The sequence below is a fragment of the Neomonachus schauinslandi genome, chromosome 4 (genome assembly GCF_002201575.2).
Source record: "Neomonachus schauinslandi chromosome 4, ASM220157v2, whole genome shotgun sequence".
NCBI classification, from domain to species: Eukaryota; Metazoa; Chordata; class Mammalia; order Carnivora; family Phocidae; genus Neomonachus; species Neomonachus schauinslandi.
This window is the reverse complement of record NC_058406.1, coordinates 32,349,014-32,373,821: the sequence shown is the minus strand read 5'-3', so window position 1 is coordinate 32,373,821 and position 24,808 is coordinate 32,349,014. Positions and strand designations below refer to the sequence as shown.

The 24,808-nt window shown below is 37.3% G+C and overlaps 1 long non-coding RNA gene across 1 annotated transcript; it reads right to left on the bottom strand.

Annotated features, from left to right (window-relative positions):
• Positions 1–17,671: 17,671 nt before the first annotated feature.
• Positions 17,672–23,035, bottom strand: LOC110574949. Its single transcript, XR_002479993.1, has 3 exons — positions 22,966–23,035; positions 19,246–19,335; positions 17,672–17,746 (listed from the first exon to the last, which is right to left on the bottom strand). It is a non-coding gene; the product is annotated as an uncharacterized LOC110574949 (long non-coding RNA).
• Between the last annotated feature and the right edge of the window lie 1,773 nt (positions 23,036–24,808).

Genomic DNA, 24,808 nt, shown 5'->3' with positions numbered 1-24,808 from the left:
TCTTGCTCTTCCTACAAATGGAATCTTAATATACGTATTTTTTGTGTCCGGCTTCTTTTGCTCAATATATATTTTGGGGATTCCATCTGTCATATTGATAATTTATTCCTCTCTACTCTTTAGTCCATCTTATTCATATACCACTTATAAATATATCAGTCTTCATCCAATCTCTCATTTTGTTCTGCACAGTGCACCATTGTCCAAATGCGCCATAATGTGTGTCACTTTTCCCCTACTGAAGAAGATTCAGGTGTGTTGCCAATGCTTTACTCTTATAAACAATTCTAAAATCATTATCCTTGTTTATCAATCTTTAGGCACTTATGACATTATTTCCAAAAAATAAATCCCCAGAAATGGGACAGCTGGATCAGAGGATATGTGCATTTAGAAAATGTAATAGATATTGCCAAATTACTCTTTAAAAAGATTGTACAAAGTTACATTCTGTGCAATGACACTGCCCATTTCTCCACACTAAATGTTACCAGAATTTCAATTTTCATAAATCTCAAAGATGCATTTGAATAATGGCTTGTTTTAAACACTGATTTATTTATTTTAGAGAGAGAGAGAGAGAGTGTGTGTGGGGGATGGCCAGAGAGAGAGGGAGAGAGAAACCCAAGCAGACTCCACACTAAGTGCGGAGCCTAATGCAGGGTTCAATCTCACAACCCTGAGGTCAGGCCTGAGCTGAAACCAAGAGTGGGACACAACCAACTCCACCACCCTGGTGCTCCAAATAATGACTTGTTTTAATGCAATATTGTTTTGCTGATCACAAATGGAATATAGGCTTTCTGTTAAAAAGAAAAACTATACAGTTATGTTCAAAGTGAATATTGTCATCTAACCCTTATTCACCACGCTGACCTAAAATAATATTGTTAATACTTAGTAAATATTCTTCAAAATATTTTATATGCATATTCTTCAGATAAGGGTTGTATTAAAGATATTTAACAACTGCTAAAGCATGGGCCCTCACCTATAAGAACGTAGCTCCAGAGAAGAGTTCTAGAGAACTGCCAAGTATTATCCCTTTAGTGGCTGGGAAGACAAGGGGTGGGGAGGAGCTGGGATTGCTGGGGTAGGTGGTAGACAGCTGAAAGACTCAGGGCAGCAGCTATTTACAACTAATACAAAATTATTCCAGTGTTTTCACAACTTTATTGCCATACATTAATGTGTACCACCTCAGAGCAGTCCTGTGGACATACACACACAGACACACACACCCAAAAAATAAAAGCCAAAATAGCATTATACCACATATATTACTCTACAACTTGCTTTTTTCACTTGATAATATATCATAAACATCTATTCACATCTGTGCACATAGATCTATGTCCTTATTAATAGATACACAGTCACTTAGTTAGCCAATCCATTGCGGATAAACACAACTTAATTTTGCTACCCCAAAATTTACTTCTTACTCTCGGTACTTTTACAAGTTCTTCTATAGTCATTAGTGATAATGTAATATCTTTATCTGGTTTTGATATCAAGGTAATGCAGATCTCTTAAAAGTTGGAAAGTATTTTGGCTTCTTCAATTTTCTGGAAGACTTTATGTAAAATTGGTATTATTAATTCTTAAAATTTTTTTAGACATCTGAGCCTAGAGTTTTCTTCATGGGAAGATTTTTAACTACAAATTCAATTCCTTTGGCAGATTTCTTCTTGAGTGAGGCTTGGTAGTTTGTCTTTGAAGGAATGTGTTCATGTCATAATGGTCATTAAATATAGTGGCATGAAGTTGTTCAAAATATTCCCTTATTATCTTTTTGGTCTGTAGAAATGTTCTTTTTATCGTTTCTTATACTGGTGATTTGTTGTCTTCTTTTTTTCATGATCAATCTAATTAGAAGTTTACCAGTGTTACTGATCCTTCCAAAGAACCACTCTTGGTTCCATAATTTACTCTCTTATGGTTCTGTCTTTAATTTTATTGACTTCCACTCTTATTTTTAATACCCCTTTCATTTCGCTTGCTTTGGAATTAATTTGCTCTTCTTATTCTGGGTTTTTAAGGTGAAAGGTTGGATCACTTTGAGTCCTTTCTTGATTTCTGGTATAAGCATTAAATAGTATAAATTCCCATCCAAGCACGGATTTAGTTACTTCCCCCCAAATATCGATATGTTTTGTTTTTTTTTTTCATTTTCATTCAAGTTAACTCATGGAAAATATTTTCTAATATGCCTTGTGATTTTTTTCTCCGAAGGCATGGCAGTTTAGAAATATCTTGTTTGGCTTCCAAATATTGGGGGATTGTCTAAATACTTTTGTTATTGATTCTTAGTCTAATTCTATTATGGTCAGAGAACACAATTTGTGTGATTTCAGTTCTTCCACAGAAAGTTGTTTTATGGCTCAGTACAGCCTCTCCTTGTGAATGTTCCATGTGTACTTGAAAAGAACCTGTGATTTGGTGGAGTTTTCTAAAATTATCAATTTGGTCATGTTGGTTGGTACTATTCTTAAGTCTTTATCCTTACTGATTTTGTTTTCTTGTTTTATCAGTTACTAAGAAAGCAGTGCTCATGTTATAATTGTATTCATGTATTTTTGAAAAGGAGGGTTAACAATCTTGATCACCAATTACAATGTGTGGGGTTTTTTTCCCCACACATCCAGGCAATTCTTGGACACTAGCCAGGTATCCTATAATTCAACTCAATTTTGACACTATCTAGCTCGAGACAGCAGCAGATTCCACAGGTAAGGGCTAAGTCCCACAAGAATGCCCACCACTTCAGATGCCAATGACAAACCCATCTTGTTACCTGTGCTTCTGACTGACTGGTTATAAATCAGAGGTTGCCACAACCCCCATCTTCGTTTGATTAATTTGTTAGAGTGGCTCACAGAATTTAGAGAAACATTTTACTCACTAGATTACCAGTTTATTATAAAAGGATATGACTCAAGAATAGCCAGATGGGAGAGATGCGTGGAGCAAGGTATTAAGTAGAAGGGTCAGGAGCTTCCATATCCTCTCAGTGCACACCAACCCAGAAAGCTCTCCAGACCCTATCTTTTTGGGTTTTTATAAAGGTTTCATTCATAGGCATGATTGACAAAATCACTGGCCATTGCTGACTGAACTCAATCTCTAGCCACTGTCCACTTCCAGCCTCTGGTAACCTGGGGGCTTTCCAAAAGTCCTCATTAACATAACAAAAGACAGTTTTTATCACTCCCATTACAGGAAATTTCAAGGGTTTTAGAAGCTTCGTGCCAGAAACAGGGCCAACATTGACAAATGAATGGATAAAGAAGATGTGGTATACACACACACACACACACACACACACACACATACACAATGGAATATTATGCAGCCATCAGAAAATAAAATCTTGCCATTTGAAACAACGTGGATGGAACTAGAGGGTATTATGCTAAGCGAAATAAGTCAATCAGAGAAAGACAATTATCATATGATCTCACTGATATGTGGAATTTAAGAAACAAAACAGAGGGTCATAGGGGAAGTGAAGAAAAAACAAAACAAGATGCAACTAGAGAGGGAGACAAACCATAAGAGACTCTTAATCATAGGAAACAAACTGAGGGTTGTTGGAGGGGTGGGGGTGGAGAGATGGGGATAACTGGGTGATGGACATTAAGGAGGGCATGTAATGAGCACTAGGTATATATAAGACTGATGAATCACAGACCTGTACCTCTGAAACCAATAAAACACTATATGTTAATTAATTGAATTACAATAAAAATTTTTAAAAAAGAAGCAGAGACAAAGACCAAATATATATTTCTTATTATAAATCACAATATCACTGGGAAACCTAGTTTTAGAATTATTTAAAATGGGTAACATGCTATGGACTCCGGGAAACAAACTGAGGGTTTCAGAGGGGAGGGAGGTGGGGGGATGGGTTAGCTGGGTGGTGGGTATTAAGGAGGGCACGTATTGCAAAGAGCAATGGGTGTTACACGCAAACAATGAATCATGGAACACTGTATCAAGAACTAATGAAGTATTGTATGGTGACTAACATAACAATAAATAAATAAATAAAATGGGTAACATGTTTTTAATTATTTTTGTAGTTGCTACCATTATAACACTCAAATTTTATTGTATTATTTATAGCTGGTAACATTTGTACATAGTCAAACTAGGGTCAGATTAACAAATTCACCATGGATTCCAAGCCTGTTGGCTTCTGGGTGAACAAATCTGTGTGAGGTATTGTTAAATTCATCATAAGGTGTCTTGATCTCAGTGGTAAGATATGTATTATTTGTGTTGACCACAGGTTTTAGAGTCAGATATATATGGGTTCAAATACCAGCTCTATATTACTTAATTCATTAATACTTAATGTAGCTATTGGATAACTCACTTAACCTTGCCATAACTCAGCTTCTTTGTTTATGAAATGGGAATAATAATACTCACTACTTGGAATTGTTGTGAGGATTAGAGTTAATACATACATATAAGGCACCCAGTACTTAGTAAGCAATAAGTGGTAGTAGTAGTTATAGTAGTAGGAATAAGTAATAACAGTGGCAATAGTGCTTTATTATTATTATTAAAGATATTATGTTAAAACATGTATAATACACTTACGTTATTGTTTAATGTATTATTAAATATTATATCTGCTGACATGCATGAGTCACCATTTTCTTTCAGTTTTGTCAAATTTTCTTTCAGTTTCTCAATTTCTAGCTGAGCCTTCCCAATGGCAGAATCTAAAGAAAAAAGAAAATATTTCTCTAAGGAGCAAATGGTTAGTGTAATAATCAAATTTAAAATGATTCTCTTTCTTTGGAATACTCCCTTTCTGCTGACTGTCCTTTCAGTTTCTGCATAAATGTCACCTCCAGGAAACTTTTCCAGACTCCTTCTCTTAATGTTCCTACTGCACCCTATCATTATTCCTGATTATGTGATCATATACAGGAAATGTGGGATATGAAGCTGGATAGATAGGCAAGGGCCTAACCAGGAAGTCCTTAGACAGCTCAGTATTTTACAGAATAAATTTTTTATGGAGGCTTAAATTACTGAAGGTAATTGAGAAGTTCTGCAAACATTTGATTTCCACTTAAAAAAAAAACAATCTATATTTACAATAACACATACAGCCAAATATATCATATACCAAACTCAAATATATCAGAGACCACCAAATGCATTAATTCATGCTGCCAGGTTAGCTTCTCCTGTCATGTTTATGCAGATATTTGAAAATCATAGCTCTCCATCATGACTCTTAAACTAGTAATATTTCTGAAACTGTTGGTTTTAAGTTTTCGAGACCTCTCTATTTGACAGTTTTACTTCCCAAGTCTATTCCTTTAGTGGTTACCCGAGATATTTTTTTGGAACTTTTTATTATGGAAAGTTTCAAACATATATAAAAGTAGATAGAACAGTTATGGAAATACCTATATCTATCATCCAGCTTTTAACAATTATCAAGCCATAGCCAATCTTGTTGCATTTACATCCTTAAATATTAAATACTTAGTTTTTTTTTTTAAGATTTTATTAATTTATTTGACAGAGAGAGACACAGCGAGAGAGGGAACACAAGCAGGGGGAGTGGAAGAGGGAGAAGCAGGCTTCCCGCAGAGCAGGGAGCCCGATGCGGGGCTCCATCCCAGGACCCTGGGATCATGACCTGAGCCGAAGGCAGACGCTTAATGACTGAGCCACCCAGGCGCCCTTAAATCATTTTTTAATGCTGTATAGCAAATCACCACAAACTTAGTGACTTAAAACAACATCCATCTATCAGCTAACAGTTTTGTAGATCAGAAGTCCAGGAAGGTGTGGCCGGGTTTTCTGATAAGAGTCTTAGGAGGCTAAAATCAAGGTGTGAGCTGGGTGTGTTCCTCTCTGAAGCTTCAGGAAAGAATCCATTTCCAAGCTCATTAACGTTATGGGCTGAATTTGGTCCCATGGTTGTAGGATTGAAGTCCCCATCTTCTTGCTGTTAGCCAGGGAGCTCTATCAGCTTTTAGAAGCAACCAACATTCTTTGTCACATGGTGTCTTCCATCTTCAAAGTCAGCAAAGGAGAATTTCCCTCACGTTGAATCCTTCTCACACTTTGAATATCTTTCACCAGGAAAAGACTAACCCCTTTTAAGGGCTCATCTGATCAGGTCAGTCTCACCCAGGATAATCTCTCTTTCTTAAAGGCAACTGATTTGGGGCCTTAACTACATCTGTAAAGGTCTTCACAGGAGCATCTATATTGTTTTTGATTGAATAACTGGGAAAAGGTATGTGTTCACCAAGTGGGATTCTTGGAGACGATCTTGGATTTCTTACCACCTTTGCTTTTGGTTCTGAACTAACATTTCATTGCCTAATCCAAGATCATGAAGATTTACTATGTTTTCTTCTGAGAGGGTTATAGTTTTAATTCTTACATTTAGCTTTGTAGTCCATTTTGAGTTAATTTTTGTGTGGGTATTACGTAGGCGCCTTTATAAGACAAATCCCAAAAACCATATCACTCATCTATAAATATTTCACTATATATCTCTAAAAGATAAGAACTCTTTTTTAATATTGCTCATTATTTTACTTTATAGTTAAATTACCAGATAAGAACTCTTTTTAAACCTAAACTCCACATGTGGTTAAGGAAATTTAACAATTTCTTATATATCCAGTACATATCCACATTTCCAATTCTTTCACAAATTTAACAAACGTGTTTGAATCAGGATCCAGTAAAGGCCACACATTATAATTGGTTAGTAATTCCTTTAAATTGGGGCGCCTGGGTGGCTCATTCATTAAGCGTCTTCCTACAGCTCAGGTCACAGTCCCAGGGTCATGGGATCAAGCCCCGCATCAGGCTACCTGCTCCACGGGAAGCCTGCTTCTCCCTCTCCCACTCACCCTGCTTGTGTTCCAACTCTTGCTTTGTCTCTCGCTGTCAAATAAATAAATAAAATCTTTAAAAAGTAATAATAATAATTCCTTTAAATTTAAAAAATTCATCTTTTTCTTTCAATTTATCTATTGAAGAATACTCTAAATATTTGACATGAATTCTTTTTTATTCTTAAAAAATATCTTTGTTATTATTCAAAATTTTTAATTCCCATCCAAATTTTTGGAAATGATATAGAGAGAACTAGAAAATAAATTAAAATAGAGTACTTCATCCAAAAGAGTCATTTTGGGGGCACGTGGGTGGCGTGCCCATTGGCTCAGGTCATGATCTTGGGGTCCTGGGATCCAGCCCTGCATCAGGCTCCCTACTCAGTGGGAAGTTTGCTTCTCCTTTTCCCTCTGCCCCTCTCCCCTGCTCCTGCTCTCTCTCTTTCAAATAAATAAAATCTTTAAAAATAAATAAATAAATAAATAAATAAGTCAGTTTGTTGAAAGAAGTAGACTAATAGTTGGTAAACACTGCCATAGAACACAGTTACCTAGAAATACATTCTGACTTATAAATTGATGACTCAAGAAGTTATACATAGGGCACACATTGGTACTAATATATTTTATTTTATTTTTTGATACTACATATATTTTTAAAGGACTTGCTAATTCAGCTTCCCAACAGTCCCCCAGTATACTTACTGGGGAGACAGCTTTCAGTTAATAGTTTAGGATCTACCAGACTAACCAACTGCTGATGGAAGAGAGGGCCATATGATGGTGTTCTGTTGTGTCCAAATGTAACTAAGAGGAATGAGTGTCCTGCTTTACCTTTCTCCTTCTGTATTGCAAGCAGCAAAGACTGCTTCTCATCATACTCACATAGCCAAATTTCTTTTCTTTTTTTAAAATTGGGTGTATAGCTTGCATACAGTAAAATTCACCCTTTTAGGTGTACAGTTCAGCGAATTTTGACAAATATAATGGTGTACACACCAACCCTATCAGGATATAGAACACTACCATATTCCAAAAATTTCATTTGTGTTCACTGTTTAAAACACATTCTTTTTTTAAAAAATATTTTATTTATTTATTTATTTATTTGACAGAGAGAGAGAGAGCAGGGGGAGCAGGCAGAGGGAGAGAGAGAAGCAGGCTCCCTACTGAGTAAGGAGTCCGATGCAGGACTCGATCCCAGGACCCTGGGATCATGAACTGAGTCGAAGGCAGATGCTCAACCCACTGAGCCACCCAGGTGCCCTTAAAACACATTCTTAACAAAATCTCAACCCTCCTGATATTCTTTGTTTTTAAATCCACATCAATTTGGCAGAATCTTTACTGTTTTAACATTTAACACTTTAAAGATATGATCCTAAAGTAACCTATATACTGCATTTGAAAATTGGCCCAATTTCTTAATCATTGTAAATTATAAATATAGAAAGGGGATAATTTTTAAAGTTTAAACTTTATTCTAAAATAAATTGTTGATAAAGGAAAGATTTAAATATAAACAATGAAACCCTAAAAGCACAATAAAACACTATAGGGATGAACACTTTAAAAAACCTTGTAGTGATATAGAAAAGGCTTTTAGAGGAGGAGCAAGATGGCGGAGGAGTAGGAGACCTAAATTTCGTCTGGTCCCAGGAATTCAGCTAGATATCGATCAAACCATTCTGAACACCTACGAACTCAACAGGAGATTGAAGAAGAGAATAGCAGCAACTCTCTGAACAGAAAAGTGACCACTTTCTGGAAGGTAGGACGTGCGGAGCAGTGAATCCGAGGCGATATTCAGGAAGATAGACCGCGGGGGTAGGGAACCTCTGTCAGCCGCTACTGGCAAGTGATAGAGCCCCGGAGCACAAAATCAGAACTTTTAGAAGTCTATTCCGCTGAGGGATGTCGCTCCAGTGGCTAAGTGGGGGGGTGGAACCCTCGCCGGGACAGTGTGGTCTCAGGACCCTCAGGGTCACAGAAAGACCAGGGGTGCCTGAGTGTGGCAGAGCTCCCAGGTATCAGAGCAGTGAAGCCGGCTGCAGAGACGGAGCCAAGGGCGGGCTCTCAGCTCGGGGTTGCCATAAACTGTGATCCCCGGCACAGTCTAGCCACTGCTCTTCCAGCAGGGACGCAACAAGAGGCAGATCCAGGGAGACTCCCCTTCCTCCCCTGGGAGGAGAGGCGCAGGAGTACACTGCAGGAATTGGCTGGGTTTGGAGACTCCAAATGGGGTTGTGTGCCAGAGATAGAAATGCTCAGTCACAGGCTGGGTGAGCACGGAGTGCGGCCGGAGACTGGGGAGACGGGAGTGATTGACTGCTTTTCTCTGGGGGCGCACTGAGGAGTGGGGCCCCGAGATCTCGGCTCCTCCGGGGTGGAGATTGGGAGGCCACCATTTTCACTCTCCTCCCCCAAAGCTGTACGGAAAGCTTGCAGGGAACAAAAGCTCCCAAGAGCAAACCCGAGCAGATTACTTAGCCGGACCAGCAAGGGTGGTGCAATTCCGCCTCCAGCAAAGACATTTCAGAACCACTGTGACAGGCCCTCCCACAGAAGCAAGACCAGCTAGCCAAAACCAAGTTTACCAATCAATAAGAACGGCAGAACTCCAGCACTAGGGGAATACAGCACATAGAATTCATGGCTTTTTTCCCATGATTCTTTAGTCTTTCAAAGTTCATTTTTTAAATTTTCTTTTTTTCTTTTTCTATTTATTTTTGAATTTTTCTTTTTCCCTTTTTCAACCAAACAACTGATCAATCTGTTTTTTAAGTATCTTTTTTATTTTTCATTTTTAGAGTCATATTCTATCCCTTCATTGTAGTTAACCTTATTTTTGGCATATATATAAGTTGTTCTCTCTTTAAAATTTTGGGAGACAGTTTCTTCTAACAGACCAAAATATACCCTAAATCTATAGTGTATGGCTTTGTTCTAGTCTCCTGCCTGATCACATTCTCTCCTTTTTTGTTTTGTTTTGTTTTTTTCAATTTCTCTTTCTTTTTTCAACCAACTTCTTATCTTATCAATTCCTTTTATAAAATCTTATAATTTTCATCTTTACAATCATATTCCATCCCTTCATCATATTTACTCTTATTTATGTACATATATAAGTTTTTCTTTCTTTAAAATTTTGGGAGGCAGTTTCTTCTAACAGACAAAAATACACCAAAAATCTAGTGTGTGGCACTAATCTGTTCACCAGCCTGATCATATTCTTTTTTTATTCTTTCTTCTCCTTTCTTTTCCCCCGGTTTCAGGTCCCTTCTGATCTGTTTAGTGTATATTTTTCTGGGGTCATTATTACCCTGTTAGCATTTTGTTCTCTCATTCATCAATTCTCCTCTGGACAAAATGATAAGACGGAAAAATTCACCTCAAAAAAAAAGAACAAGAGGGTGCCTGGGTGGCTCAGTCGTTAAGCGTCTGCCTTCGGCTCAGGTCATGATCCCAGGGTCCTGGGATCGAGTCCCACATCAGGGTCCCTGCTCGGCAGGAAGCTTGCTTCTCCCTCTCCCACTCCCCCTGCTTGTGTTCCTGCTCTCGCTATCTCTCTCTCTGTCAAATAAATAAATAAAATCTTAAAAAAAAAAAAAAGAACAAGAGGCCGTACTGACTCCCAGGGACCTAATCAATATGGACATTAGTAAGATGTCGGAACTAAAGTTCAGAATGATGATTATAAAGACACAAGCTGGGCTTGAAAAAGGCAAGGAAGATACTAAAGAAACCTTTCTGGAGAAATAAAAGAGCTAAAATCTAACCAAGTCGAGGGGCGCCTGGGTGACTCAGTTGGTTAAGCGACTGCCTTTGGCTCAGGTCATGATCCTGGAGTCCCGGGATTGAGTCCCACATCGGACTCCCTGCTCAGCGGGGGGTCTGCTTCCCCTTCTGCCCTCTTCCCTCTCGTGTTCTCTGTCTCTCATTCTCTCTCTCTCAAATAAATAAATAAAATCTTTAAAAAAAAAATCTAACCAAGTCGAAATCAAAAAGGCTATTAATGAGGTGGAATCAAAACTGGAGGCTCTAACAGCTAGGATAAATGAGGCAGAAGAGAAAATTAGTGATATAGAAGACCAAATGATGGAGAATAAAGAAGCTGAGAAAAAGAGAGATAAACAACTACTGGATCACGAGGGCAGAATTCAAGAGATAAGTGATACCACAAGACGAAACAATATTAGAATAATTGGGATCCTAGAAGAAGAAGAAAGAGAGAGAGGGGCAGAAGTTGTATTGGAGCAAATTGTGGCAGAGAACTTCCCTAATTTGGGGAAGGAAACAGGCATCAAAATCCAGGAGGCACAGAGAACCCCCCTCAAAATCCATAAAAATAGGTCAACACCCCGACATCTAATAGTAAAACTCATGAGTCTCAGAGACAAAGAGAAGATCCTGAAAGCAGCTCGGGACAAGAGGTCTGGAACCTACAATGGTAGAAACATTAGATTGGTAGCAGACTTATCCACAGACACCTGGCAGGCCAAAAAGGACTGGCATGATATATTCAGAGCACTAAATGAGAAAAATATGCAGCCAAGAATACTCTATCCAGCTAGGCTGTCATTGAAAATAGAAGGAGAGATAAAAAGCTTCCAGGACAAACAAAAACTAAAAGAATTTGCAAACACGAAACCAGCCCTACAAGAAATATTGAAAGGGGTTCTCTGAGCAAGGAGAGAGCCTAAAAGTAACATAGACCAGGAAGGAACAGAGACAATACACAACAACAGTCACCTTACAGGCAATGCAATGGCACTAAATTCATATCTTTCAACAGTTACCCTGAATGTAAATGAGCTAAATGCCCCAATCAAAAGACACAGGGTATGAGATTGGATAAAAAAACAAGACCCATCGATATGCTGTCTACAAGAGACTCATTTTAGACCCAAAGACACCTCCAGATGGAAAGTGAGGGGGTGGAAGACCATTTACCATGCTAATGGACATCAAAAGAAAGCTGGGGTGGCAACCCTTATATCAGACAAATTAGATTTTAAACCAAAGACTATAATAAGAGATGAGGAAGGGCACTATATCATACTTAAAGGGTCTATCCAACAAGAAGACCTAACAATTGTAAATATCTATGTCCCTAACATGGGAGCAGCCAATTATATAAGCCAATTAATAATAAAATCAAAGAAACACATTGACAACAATACAGTAAGTGTAGGGGACTTTAACACCCCCCTCACTGAAATGGACAGATCATCTAAGCAAAAGATCAACAAGGAAATAAAGACTTTAAATGACACACTGGACCAGATGGACTTCACAGATATATTCAGAACATTCCATCTCAAAGCAACAGAATACACATTCTTCTCTAGTACCCATGGAACATTCTCCAGAATAGATCACATCCTGGGTCACAAATCAGGTCTCAACTGGTACCAAAAGATTGGGATCATTCCCTGCATATTCTTGGACCACAATGCTTTGAAACTAGAACTCAGTCACAAAAGGAAAGTTGGAAAGAACTCAAATACATGGAGGCTAAAGAGCATCCTACTACAGAATGAATGGGTCAACCAGGAAATTAAAGAAGAATTTTAAAAAATTCATGGAAACAAATGAAAATGAAAACACAACTGTTCAAAATCTTTGGGATGCAGCAAAGGCGGTCCTAAGAGGAAAGTATATAGCAATACAAGCCTTTCTCAAAAAACAAGAAAGGTCTCAAATACACAACCTAACCCTACACCTAAAGGAGCTGGAGAAAGAACAGCAAATAAAGCCTAAGCCCAGCAGGAGAAGAGAAATAGTAAAGATCAGAGCAGAAATCAATGAAATAGAAACCAAAAGAACAGTAGAACAGATCAACGAAACTAGGAGCTGTTCTTTGAAAGAATTAATAAGATTGATAAACCCCTGGCCAGACTTACCAAAAAGAAAAGAGAAAGGACCCAAATAAATAAAATCATGAATGAAAGAGGAGAGATCACAACCAACGCCAAAGAAATACAAACAATTATAAGAACGTATTATGAGCCACTATATGCCAGCAAATTAGACAATCTGGAAGAAATGGATGCATTCCTAGAGACATATAAGCTATCAAAACTGAACCAGGAAGAAATAGAAAACCTGAACAGACCCATAACCACTAAGGAAATTGAAGCAGTCATCAAAAATCTCCCAACAAAAAAAAGCCCAGGGCCAGATGGCTTCGCAGGGGAATTCTACCAAACATTTTGAGAAGAATTAATACCTATTCTTCTGAAACTGTTCCAAAAAACAGAAATGGAAGGAAAACTTCCAAACTCATTTTATGAGGCCAGCATTACCTTGATCCCCAAACCAAACAGAGACCCCATCAAAAAGGAGAATTACAGACCAACATCCCTGATGAACATGGATGCCAAAATTCTCACCAAAATACTAGCCAATAGGATCCAACAGTACATTGAAAGGATTATTCACCACGACCAAGTGGGATTTATTCCTGGGCTGCAAGGTTGGTTCAACATCCACAAATCAATCAATGTGATACAATACATTAATAAAAAAAAAAAGAACAAGAACCATATGATCTTCTCAATAGATGCAGAAAAAGCATTTGACAAAGTACAGCACCCTTTCTTGATCAAAACTCTTCAGAGTATAGGGATAGAGGGTACATACCTCAATATCACAAAAGCCATCTATAAAAAACCCACAGTGAATATCATTCTCAATGGGGAAAAACTGAGAACTTTCCCCCTAAGGTCAGGAACACAGCAGGGATGTCCACCATCACCACTGCTGTTCAACATAGTACTAGAAGTCCTAGCCAAAGCAATCAGACAACAAAAAGAAATAAAAGGCATCCAAATCAGCAAAGAAGTCAAACTCTCACTCTTTACAGATGGTATGATACTTTATGTGGAAAACCCAAAAGACTCCACCCCGAAACTACTAGAACTCATACAGAATTCAGTAAAGTGGCAGGATATAAAATCAATGCACAGAAATCAGTGGCATTTCTATACACCAACAAGACAGAAGAAAGAGAAATTAAAGAGTCAATCCCATTTACAATTGCACCCAAAACCATAAGATACCTAGGAATAAATCTAACCAAAGAGGCAAAGAATCTGTACTCAGAAAACTATAAAATACTCCTGAAAGAAACTGAGGAAGACACAAAGAAATGGAAAAACGGTCCATGCTCATGGATTGGAAGAACAAATATTGTGAAAATGTCAATGCTACCTAGAGCAATCTACACATTTAATGCAATCCCTATCAAAATAACATCAACTTTCTTCAAAGAAATGGAACAAATAATCCTAAAATTTGTATGGAACCAGAAAAGACCCCGAATAGCCAGAGGAATGTTGAAAAAGAAAAGCAAAGCTGGCGGCATCACAATTTTGGACTTCAAGCTCTATTACAAAGCCGTAATCATCAAGACAGTATGGTACTGGCACAAAAACAGACACAGAGATCAATGGAACAGAATAGAGAGCCCAGAAATGGACCCTCAATTCTATGGTCAACTAATCTTCAACAAAGCAGGAAAGAATGTCCAATGGAAAAAAGACAGTCTCTTCAACAAATGGTGTTGGGAAAATTGGACAGTCACATGCAGAAGAATGAAACTGGATTTCCTTACACCACACAAAAAAATAGACTCAAAATGGTTGAAAGACCTAAATGTGAGACAGAAGTCCATCAAAATCCTAGAGGAGAACACAGGCAGCAACCTCTTCAACCTCAGCTGCAGCAACTTCTTCCTAGAAACATCGCCAAAGGCAAGGGAAGCAAGGGCAAAAATGAACTATTGGGACTTCATCAAGATAAAAAGCTTTTGCAAAGCAAAGGAAACAGTCAACAAAACCAAAGACAACTGACAGAATGGGAGAAGATATTTACAAATGACATATCAGATAAAGGGCTAGTATCCAAAATCGATAAAGAATTTATCAAACTTAACACCCAAAGAACAAATAATCCAATCAAGAAATGGGCGGAAGACATGAAAAGACACTTTTCCAAAGAAGACATCCAAATAGCCAACAGACACATGAAAAAGTGCTCAACATTGCTCGGCTCCGGGAAATCCAAATCAAAACATCAATGAGATACCACCTCACACAAGTCAGAATGGCTAAAATTAACAAGTCAGGAAACGACAGATGTTGGCGAGGATGCAGAGAAAGGGGAACCCTCCTACACTGTTTGTGGGAATGCAAGCTGGTGCAATCACTCTGGAAAACAGTATGGAGGTTCCTCAAAAAGTTGAAAATAGAGCTACCATATGACCCAGGAATCACACTATTGGGTATTTTCCCCAAAGATACAAATGTAGTGATCCGAAGGGGTACATGCACCCCAATGTTTATAGCAGCAATGTCCACAATAGCCAAACTATGGAAAGAGCCAAGATGTCCATCAACAGATGAATGGATAAAGAAGATGTGGTGTATATATACCATGGAATATTATGCAGTCATCAAAAAAAAAAAACAACAACAACGAAATCTTGCCATTTGCAACAATGTGGATAGAACTAGAGGGTATTATGCTAAGCGAAACAAGTCAATCAGAGAAGGACATGTATCATATGATCTTACTGATATGAGGAATTCTTAATCTCAGGAAACAAACTGAGCGTTGCTGGAGTGGTGGGAGGTGGGAGGGATGGTGTAGTTGGGTGATGGACATTGGGGAAGGTATGTGCTACAGTGAGTGCTGTGAATTGTGTAAGACTGATGAATCACAGACTTGTACCTCTGAAACAAATAATACAGTATATGTTAAAAAAAAAAAAGAAGATAGTAGGAAGAGAAAAATGAAGAGGGGAAAATTGGAGGGGGAGATGAACCATGAGAGACTATGGACTCTGAGAAACAAACTGAGGGTTCTAGAGGGGAGGGGGTAGGGGGATGGGTTAGCCTGGTGATGGGTATTAAAGAGGGCACGTACTGCATGGAGCACTGGGTGTTATACACAAACAATGGATCATGGAACACTACATCAAAAACTAATGATGTATTGTATGGTAATTAACATAACAAAATAAAATTTAAAAAAAGATATGGCATTAACAGCACAATCTGTGAAAGAAATACTTGATAAATGGGACTTCATTAAAATTAAAAACTTATGCTCTGTGAAAGACACCATCAAGAGAAGGAAAAGGCAAAGAAACCATAGCCTGGGAGAAAAATTTTGCAAAAAGATGCATCTGCTAAACCTTTACCCCCCCCCCAACAAAAAGCCTCTTAAAACTCAACAATAAGAAAACAACCCAATTTAAAAATGGGCAAAAGAACAATATAGAAAATGGATATTAAATTTCAGTCATGATCTTCTGTACAACTTTGTGCTTATAGTTAACATACTGTACTGTACATGTAAAATTTATTAAGTGTATAGATCTCATGTGTTTTTACCACAAAAAAAACACAGAAATAAATACATTACAAACATGTCCTTAATGAAAAAAAAAAAAAAGAAAAGGCTTTTACACATGAAAACCCAGAAGCCATACAGAATAACTCTGTTAAACCCAACTTGATAAATATTAGCATTTCTATATGGCAAAAAACCCCAACATAACATTTATAACCAATAGAAGGCTCATATCCATAATATATAAAGAATTAAAAAATTTTTTTTTACTAAGTAATGCCTATGCCAATGTGGGGCTCGAACTCATGATCCCGAGTTCAAGAGTCACACGCTCTATGGACTGAGCCAGCCAGGTGCTCCAGGAGTATATAAAGAATTTTTACAAATTAATAAAAGATATAACCCAATAGAAAAATATACACGTGACTTAAGCAGGTACTTCACAAAATAGTATATCCAAATGAGCAACAACAACAGTAACAACAAATTATGACAGGGTTTTCAACTTCATCAGCCATCAGGGAAATGCAAATTAAAGCCGTAACTAAATATCACGACACACTTACCAGAGAAGGCAAAGTTAATAAGACTGACAATACCAAATACTGACAAAGAATTGGGAGCAACCAAAATCTCATATACAACTGAGGGGGGCTTAAATTAATACAACTATTTGGAAGACAGTATAACAGTTATCTACCAAAGTAGAATATGCACATAACCCTTTGATCCAATAATTAGGTATATCACAATTAGAAATGTGTTGGTAAGTCCACGAATATTCCTAGCAGCACTATTCATAATAGAGCACAGCTGGAAGCAACATAAATGTCCACCAACAGTAGAATGGCTAGATAAGGAAATTGTAGTATGTTTATTCAGTGGACTACTATACAACCAGCATAAGTGAACAAAGTGCTGCCACATGCAACAACATGAGTGAATCTCACAAACATAAGATTGAACAAGAGAAACAAACTAAATTCAAGAATGCATATTGCCTGCTGTCAAAACTCAGAAATAGTGTTAAAAGTCAGGATAGTGGTTACATCTGGGTGGGAGAGAGGGTGTAGACCTAGAGAGAAGAAACAAAGGGGGCTCTGGAATGCTGGGAGCTTCTTGCACCGCATGATGTACACTTAGGAGTTGTGTGTGTTTGGGTAAGTATGTTATGCTTATGCTTCAGTAAAAATTTCTGGACACTGTACAAAAAAAAGCTGTTTATCAAACTTTCATGTGTTTTAGATTTTTTTTCTCAATGTACGCATGTTCTACCCTGAGAAAAGATCAATTACATTTAAAGCATCATCAGAAATATTCCTCTGCAACCACAGCTTACCTAATTTACTCTGTTCTTTCTACCTCCCTTGTAGCTCATCAGTGAGCCTTTGGATCTCTTCCTGGGCCATCCTTCACCTCTCCGTTGCTTGTTCCGCATTTCTCTCCAGGCAGTTCTGTGAAGTTTTATCTTTTTCCAGGTCTTCATTATGGGACTGAAATAAAACGATTATTAGTAATAAAACAAAAATTAAATGTACTCTTATAACACTGCACTATTTCCTACAAGCATTTGAAAGCTAACAAAGAAAAGCAGCAAACAATATTTCATTTGTATGTATTTCTTTTATTAAATGAAACCATAGGGCGCCTGGGTGGCTCAGTTGGTTGGGCGACTGCCTTCAGCTCAGGTCATGATCCTGGAGTCCCAGGATCAAGTCCCGCATCAGGCTCTCTGCTCAGCGGGGAGTCTGCTTCTCCCTCTGACCCTCCCCCCCCTCATGCTCTCTCTCTCTCAAATAAATAAATAAATCTTTAAAATAAATAAATAAATAAATAAACCATATAAAATTGGTGATACTTGGTTTTTTTACCTATGAACATACAACTTCATATAGTTCAACCTAATATATCTAAGAGTTTATGGTTATACGATTATAAAAAATAGAAATTTTATCATAAAAATGAGTATCGTCTGACAAAAAAGAGAGAAAAAAACTCCTCCTGTATATGGTCCATTAAATACTGTTTATAAAATGCTTTCACATAGAGTATTTCATTTAATATCAAGATATGCACACACTCAAATCATATTTACAGATCCTTTTCTGCAATTATTTTCAAAGCATTTTAAAAGCTAAGAAATTCAGTCTCCATTATACCTTGCTTTTGATCCCCAAAATATGTATTCATTTATATAATCATCATACAAATATTTCTAAAAGATAAGAAGACAACCAAAATACCATCTGTATAACAAAACCACTTCTAGTATATTGGTATATATCCTTGCAGTATTTTTTATTTATATACATTTTTACATAGTCATAATCCCAATCTACGTACATTTCTGTCTTTTTCATTTAACATTATATGAGAAACATTTCCCAAAAAAACTATACAAATTTTGTAATGATAATTTTTTTAAAGGCTATATAGTGTTCCATAGTGGGTGTAATATGATTTATATAATCATTTAAATATTTGGTAGTTTCTAATTTTTGCTATTTAAAATAATACTATGATAAACAGTTTCATCCATATACATTTATCTTGGGTTACTTCCTGCGGTTAAATTCCTAGCATATACTTTATTTACTGGATTTAGCACTTAACAACATTTCTCCAGATCAAAAAATTTAATTCCATGAAGAGAATTGATTATACTTAAAATAATGTGCTATATATATTAAAGGACTACCCCCCAAAAAGGGCTCCAAACATATTTGGGAAGGATTATCCCAAAGTGATTTTTCAAAGGTCATAACACACATTGATTGTTTAAATTTTGATGCATTCAATAATAATCAGCTATTAATTTTTTCTTCTCAAATCTTTGTGATGTATTTATAATACTTTTATGCACAATTTTATAATCTTCACAGCATCAATCTATATTTTAATATATTCAAACAAAATACTTGGTAAAAGCTAATGTGTAATTAGCTGCTATTATTAAGTGAAGGATTTTTTTTTTTTTTTTTTTTTTTTTTACCTCACTCAGATTTTTTTCAGATTGCTGCACAGGTTCCTGATATTTCTCATGTTCTCTTTGCAGAGGCTGGTGGATTTGTTCAAGTTTCTCCTAAATAAATAATGAGATAAGTGAAACTTACATCAGTCCGGCTTCATAAATTAAAATGTCATTTAAATTTTTTTAAAAAGCAAAAAACAAAAAAAAGGAGCACAGTCCAATCCATTTCATCAAGTTAGGCCATGCATTTTCAATGAGACAATATCACCCCAAAGGGAGTGAAAATTGGTTCCTATGGGGGCAAAAAAATCTTACTCTTTTTATGTACAAAGCATGATATGCCTACACTATGTAGAACTCTACAGTACTGTTAAAATTTCACAGGAGAGTGATTAGGAAAATTATCTAAAAAGTCTTACTCTAGAGGCAATAATGAAAAACAATTGGCTAACACTGGCTAGCCAAACCTTGAGATTAAAACCCAATAAAGATAACAGGAGAAAGAAAAATCACAGGGCAATCTTCTTATTCATAAATATAGATACAAAATCCTAAACAAAATTTTATGAAATCTAATCTAATAATATCTAGAAAGGACAACATATCATGAATAAGTTGGATTTATCCCAGCGATGCAAGATAGATTTAATATTAGAAAAATAAATCAACGAAATTCTCCCATTAACAGATTCAAGTTCTAAATTATTTCATCATCAATGGCTACAAAAAAAACATTTTCTAATATTCACCACTGGTTCCTAATAAAAACTCTTAGCAAATTAGGAATAAGAGTGTAAATAATAAATAATAAAGACTACCATCTGAAATAAAAGCTTCAGCAAACATCATACGTAATAGTGATTCACTGAATGCTTTCTCCAATATTAATAACAAGATGATAATACTAGATAATACTAATAATAATACTAATTTCAAGATAATAGTAAAGAGCCTAGCCAGTATAAGGCAGGAAAAAGAATTGAAAGGAATAAGGACTGAAAAGGAAGAAACAAAAGTTCATTATTCTCAGATAATATGATTGTACAGGTAGAAAATATTTGAAATCTTCAAAAAAATTATTAAAATGAATAAGAGGGGTGCCCGGCTGGCTCAGTCAGTGGAGCACATGCCTCTTGACCTCAGGGTTGTGAGTTCAAGCCCCACATTCAGTGTGGAGCCTACTTAAAAAAATAAATAAATAGGGGCGCCTGGGTGGCTCAGTCATTAAGTGTCTGCCTTCAGCTCAGGTCATGATCCCAGGGTCCTGGGATCAAGCCCCACATCGGGCTCCCTGCTCAGCGGGAGGCCTGCTTCTCCCTCTCCCAGTCCCCCTGCTTGTGTTCCCTCTCTCGCTGTGTCTCTCTCTGTCAAATAAATAAAATCTTTAAAAAATAAATAAATAAAAATAAAGAGTAAAAAGTATTTTATAAATAAATAAGTAAAATGAATAAGAAATTTTAGCAACAATGTTAGGTGTTGGTCAGTATATAAAATAATTATACTTTTAAATACCGGGCGCCTGGGTGGCTCAGTTGGTTAAGTGACTGCCTTCGGCTCAGGTCATGATCCTGGAGTCCCGGGATCGAGTCCCGCATCGGGCTCCCTGCTCGGCGGGGAGTCTGCTTCTCCCTCTGACCCTCCTCCCTCTCATGCTCTCTCATTCTCTCTGTCTCAAATAAATAAATAAAATCTTTAAATAAATAAATAAATAAATAAATACCGGTGACAGTTAAAAAATTAAATTCTTTTTAAAAAGATAGCATCTGGGGGCGCCTGGGTGGCTCAGGCGTTAAGCGTCTGCCTTCAGCTCAGGTCATGATCCCAGGGTCCTGGGATCGAGCCCCACATCGGGCTCCCTGCTTGGCGGGAAACCTACTTCTCCCTCTCCCACTCCCCCTGCTTGTGTTCCCTCTCTCGCTGTGTCTCTCTCTGTCCTATAAATAAATAAATAAAATCTTAAAAAAATAAAAAAAAATAAAAAAGATAGCATCTGTTATTAATAGCATCCAAAAATATGAAGTACCCAGGAATAAATGTAACAACAAGAGTGTAAGATTTTATGGAGAAAATCATAAAACTTTACTTATATACATTAAAAAATACATGGATATTCCATGATCACAGATCACATCAATAATTTTAAGATAGTAAATTCCTCTTGAACTGATTCATTAAAACCAAAAATCAAAATCCCAGATTTTGTAATAACATGAATCAGAATGTTACTCTTTCCTCTTAAAATTATTTAGTGACTCTCCAGACCTTCTATAACAAAATCCATCAAATGTTTTTATGCCTTGGGGTGCCTGGCTGCCTCAGTGGTTATAGCCTGCAACTCCTGATCTTGGGGTTGTGGGTTCAAGCTCCGTGCTGGGTTTACAGATTACTGAAAAATAAAATCTTTTTATTTTTTTATTTTTTATATTTTAAAGATTTTATTTATTTGACAGAGAGAGACACAGCGAGAGAGGGAACACAAGCAGGGGGAGTGGGAGAGGGAAAAGAAGGTTTCCTGCTGAACAGGGAGCCCGATGCAGGGCTCGATCCCAGGACTCTGGGATCATGACCTGAGCTGAAGGCAGATGCTTAATGACTGAGCCACCCAGGCACCCCTGAAAAATAAAATCTTTTAAAAAAAATGTTTTTATGCCTCTAGTATGGTTCAGGAACATTGATGGGTGCTAAGTCCAAACTTTAGCTTGGTATATGAATCTCATCATGAGGTGGTTCCTGAAAATATCTCCAGCCACATTTCTCAGCATTCACTCACACGAACCAGTCTGTAATATACACTGTTTCCTCTGCAGAAATGCCTTTCCCAGCTTCTTCATCTAGCTAACACATATTCAGCTTTCAAACTACTACTCAGTATCTTCTCTGGAAGGCTTTTCAGTCCCCCGACCCATCACATCTGACTCAGCCCCTTCTCTCAGTTTCTTGAACCTTCTATGCCTTCCCTTATCATGGGATTTTACACACTGAACTATAATCACTGGCTTTTTCCTTTCCTCCATTAGCTTATAAGTTCCTTGCAAGTCCAGATCATGTCTAACTTGACTTTGTTTCTACATGCACTGGCACAGAGCCTGGCACATGGGAAATTCTCAATAAACAATAATAATAATGCTAATTAATACTCTGGTTTCTCTTCAGATGGCATAAATCTTTCACCTTTTACAGATTTCTGTGGAGAAAAAAAGCCTCACAATAATGCTAATTAATGTGTGAGGTAATATTCTAGAGCCTTATATATGTTATTTCATTTTCATGATAACCTTGTGGAGTAGCTGAGTCGATCCCAGATTTTATAGATGAGAAAATCAAGGCTCACAAAAGTTAACTAACTTGCTCAAGTTCATACCGAGAACAAGTGGCAGAGAAGTCCATCCAAATATAAAACCTATATACTTGGGGTGCCTTGGCAAAGTCGGTTGAGTGGCCAGCTCTTGGTTTTGGTTCAGATCGGGATCTTAGGGTCCTTAGATCGAGCCCCACATCTGGCTCCCCACCAAGCAGGGTGTCTGCTTCAGGATTCTCTCTCTCTCCCTCTGCCCCTCCCCCCACTCACTTGGACACGTACTCTCTCTCTCAGATAAATAAGTAAATCTTTAAAAAAGAACACCTATATACTTAAGCATTATTAAAACTGGCTTCCTAATAATTTAATGAATGAATTATTAAAGAAACAAACAAAAAAACTGGCCTGCCTCTTATTCAATTACCTACTTAATTTCAGAATACCTGGGCAAGTCCTTTCTGTAGGTTACTGGTCATACGTCTTTGTGACTCTGGCTTGGAGCCCCCAGTTTCCAGTTTCCTCCAGAGTGTTTTCTTTCTACCAGTAAGTATGTAATCTGTTCACTGGGGCTGCTCAGAGCTATTTCGGATAAGCCCTCTTGATACAACATTTCTTCAATCTCTTTTATTTGCACTTCTGTTAGGAAGAAATAACAGAAACAAAACTGTTAAAAGAAATGCCGGCGAATAATTGCTGTTATAAGATGTTAAATGTGTTTTTAATGAAATAGCAAGTTAATTTTTAAAGAATCAGCTATACGGCTACCACCACTCTTCTCCCCATCCCTCCAGGGTGTTTGCAAACTTTCAGAAAAAATAACAAAAAAAGTAGTCGGAAAAGGTTCTCAAAAGCGGTAGATATTCTTACTGTTGCATAACTTTAAAATTTATTGTTTTTTTATTGAGCGCTTACTATGTGGTAGGTATTGTATTAAGCACTTAAGATAAATTTATGTCATCTAATCCTTGCAACAATCCACTGAGGTAGGAAATATAATTATTCCATTTATGAGACAAGGATGCAGGCACCAACAAGCCAACTAATTTGTGTAAGGTTACTTAACTAGCCCTGCCAAAATTCTTGGTGATTTCAATATTCAGGTAGATTATTCCAGTGCCCTGGCTTCTCAAGGCTCTTCACCAACTAACTTCCAAAGATTGAGTCCTCCACCCCATCTCAGCCCCTACTCCACAGTAATTCTCTAGACCTTGTTGTTAGCAGCAACTCCCCAGTCTCAACTTCAAGCATCCCATTCTCCAATCACCCTTTCCTATGTACTTCTTCTACTACCTAGATGTTAACAAATTTTTTACCATACTGGCAACTATAATCCACTAACTTTAAACACTTTTTAATGTTCCTTATCCCACTCCCGTTCTCATCTACTTTCTTTTTTTTTAATTTTTTAAATTAAAAAAATTTTTTTATTTAAAGATTTTATTTATTTGACAGAGAGAGACACAGTGAGAGAAGGAACACAAGCAGAGGGAGTGGGTGAGGGAGAAGCAGGCTTCCCGCCGAGCAGGGAGCCCGATGCGGGGCTCGATCCCAGGACCCCGGGATCATGACCTGAGCCGAAGGCAGACGCTTAACGACTGAGCCACCCAGGTGCCCCTCATTTACTTTCTTACCTAGCTTAGATTCATCTAAGCAATTCATCATTATAATCACCCCCCTTGAAAACATTCACAACTCCCTTGCCCCTCTTTCCTTCCATTATACTTGGTTGACAGAACTCCAGCCTGTAAACCAACCCTTCACTTCTGCCCCTCACTCCAGAATTGGAGTGAGAAGTTCTAAAATGAAAAATAAAACAAAACAAAACAAAAAACCATGATTCCAAATGGAATATCTGAGGTGCCAGGGAAAATGCTGAGCAAAGAAAATAATAACTGTGGTAAATATAAATAATCACTGTCCCTATGTAATAATATTATCTAATTTGTGAGGTTAAACAAAACAGAATATTCTAAAGGGGTCCTATCCATGTCTTCTCTTGTAGCTTTGTAGTACTTAATAAATATTTCCTGAGTCCTTAATATGCTAGGTCCTTTACAAGGCAGGTGCTATGGGAAACACAGAAACCACTAAGACCAGGGCACGATCTCTGCCCCAAAGGAGCTGACACAGGTCACTCTGACACAGTGTGGTAAGCGCTAGAATAGACATTGAAGGAAATAACCATCCTGTACTCTCTCACACACATTTCCGACTATTTCAGAATAGATAATTTTAAAAGACCAGACAGAAAATACACTGTAAGTACTTTTCTTGGAGTGGAGGATT